A 2313-nucleotide genomic window follows, 5' to 3' on the forward strand; every position below is an offset into this window, starting at 1 on the left:
ATGGGAACAAATATAGATCTCTTCCAGTCAGTTGGCCACGTGGTTGTTCTCCAGATTTCTTGGCACAACTTGGTGAGCACATCCAGGGCAACATCTGTTATCTGAAATACTTCAATTGGTATACCATCTTTTCTTGGAGCCTTATTTTACTATTTCCTTCAAAGCAGCTTGAACTTCTTCCTTCTTCACCATAGGCTCTTGCTCATATGTTATTTCTTTAAATTCCTCTGTATCTGCCAATTCCTTTCTATATAATGACTCCGTATATTCCTTCCATCTTCTTTTAATACTTCCTGGATCATTTAATATTCTGCCCAAAGCATCCTTGATTACAGCAACTCTAGGTTTGAATCAAGCAAAGGCAGTATATGGCAAAATTAAGACAGTATTGTTCTTTAGCTGACAGTGGACAGCTAACAAAAACTTATCATTTCTAGTGGAAAGTTTGCTAAGTATTCTGACCCACATCTAGGTACAGATGTCAGCAGTAGGTACTAATGATATCAGACTTAAGATATCATTGTTATCCTTGAACCCATAAGATGTAGAACTATTCTTACCACACGTAAATGAATAAATTCTGGAATTATAACTATAAAATCACAGGGTAATGTGAAGAAAAGTGTATATTGGGTTTATTTTTACTCATTATAAAGTTACTTTCTTCCAGCAACATGTCATTTCTGTTTTCCGCTATGTTTTGCTAAAAGCTGCTTTAATTCAACCCCTACTAATTTAGGACAGCAATGCTGGAGTAAGTTGTTTTAGACGACTACTTTTAGTGGTTTTATTTTCACTCTTCAATGGATTTTATGTATTTTTCATAGGCTTCTTCACTCATTAGTTCATCAAGTTCTGAAGGATTACTCAAGTGTCATCTTGATCAGCCAACCATCTTCATAACAAGACTTATTAACAAGTCCTGGGTTTTCGGAAAGAGCTTCATTAACCTCTGTCACTTCTCCTGATAAAGGAGAATAGAGTTCATTAGCAGCTTTCACACTTTCCAGAGCACCAAACTCATCTTGTTTGTTCAACTTTGTTCCAACTTCAGGAAGACTACAGTAAACAACATCTCCCAAAGCTTCCTGTGCAAAATTGCTGATTCCCACTGTTCCAACACCATTTTCTGTCGTCACCCATTCATGTTTGTCTGTGAACTTACGCACTGCGAGCAGAGCGCGGCCGCTGCGCCGCGTGCGCACAGCGCCCGGCCCCGGGTCCCCAGCGCCGCGCCCGATAGGGCGCGCGGGAGGCCGAGAGCGCACGTAGGCAGCAGGCCGCGGTCCGCACACTCCGCGCGGCTCGCAGCGCCATGTTCACAGGGTGCGGGGGTCGCGGCGCAGGACTCCGGGTCCGTGGCGGGCCCTCCAATGAGTTTTTAGAGGCAGTAAATCACATGAGAGGAGATTGACCATCTTTCTTCATCTTTAAATATATTAAGAGATATTCATTTATTTAATAACTAGTATGTATTTGTTTCATAATTTATAAAGAATCCTTTCCATTTAAACTACAAGAAAGTAAATGTTGTTGTTGTTGTTGTTGTTATGTGCTGTCAAGTTACCTGTGACTCATAGTGACCCTATATGCAACATCTTCCTCTCCTGCACTGTCCCTCCATCCTTCTGAGCTTTATCTCCTTCTCCAAGGATCAGTCCCTCCAGGCTACATGTCCAAAGTATGTGAGACGGAGCTTCAAAATCCTAGCCTCCAAGGAGAAACTTGGCTTCACCCTCTCAAACACAGACCCGTTTGTTTTCTTGATAGTCCACGAAAGTTCAACACTCTTCTCAAGCACCACAACTCAAAGGCATCAATTATTCTTCTCTCATCGTTAGTCATTCTCTAATACATAGCAAGTAATTGTAAAGACCATGGCAATTGGGAAAAAAATATTTAATGACCGTTTAAGCCAGCACATTTACCATCAAGTTGACTCTGAGGAGCAGTGTGTCAGTAGTGTGTCTGTGGTACTCTAATTGACCAAGATTTCAGATGGAGGTTAGCAGGCCTTCCTTCCAAGGTACATCTAGGTGGACTCAAACTTAGAACTTTCAGTTAACAGCTGAGAATGTTAACCATCTATACTATCAGCAGATAAATGATAGTTTATAACAATAGTTTTCAAATCTTTTAAGCCTTTTGCAATGAAATCCTACAAGTTACAAGTATAGGCGGGGCTGCTGTGACTTGCAAATTAATCACCAAACTCTGGCACCAGGAGCTCTGGCCATAATTTACAAAAGGCCATAAAACAACATTTACAGTACTATCCTGAATTTTCAGAGAAATGCAAATTATATTTATTCA

The 2313-nt window shown here is 40.7% G+C and overlaps 1 pseudogene; it reads right to left on the bottom strand.

Annotated features, from left to right (window-relative positions):
• Positions 1–793: 793 nt before the first annotated feature.
• LOC102844896 lies at positions 794–1317 on the bottom strand (annotated as a pseudogene).
• Positions 1318–2313: the final 996 nt, after the last annotated feature.

The sequence above is a fragment of the Elephantulus edwardii genome, unplaced genomic scaffold (assembly GCF_000299155.1).
Source record: "Elephantulus edwardii isolate Elephantulus edwardi_28Jun2011 unplaced genomic scaffold, EleEdw1.0 scaffold00524, whole genome shotgun sequence".
Taxonomy (NCBI): domain Eukaryota; kingdom Metazoa; phylum Chordata; class Mammalia; order Macroscelidea; family Macroscelididae; genus Elephantulus; species Elephantulus edwardii.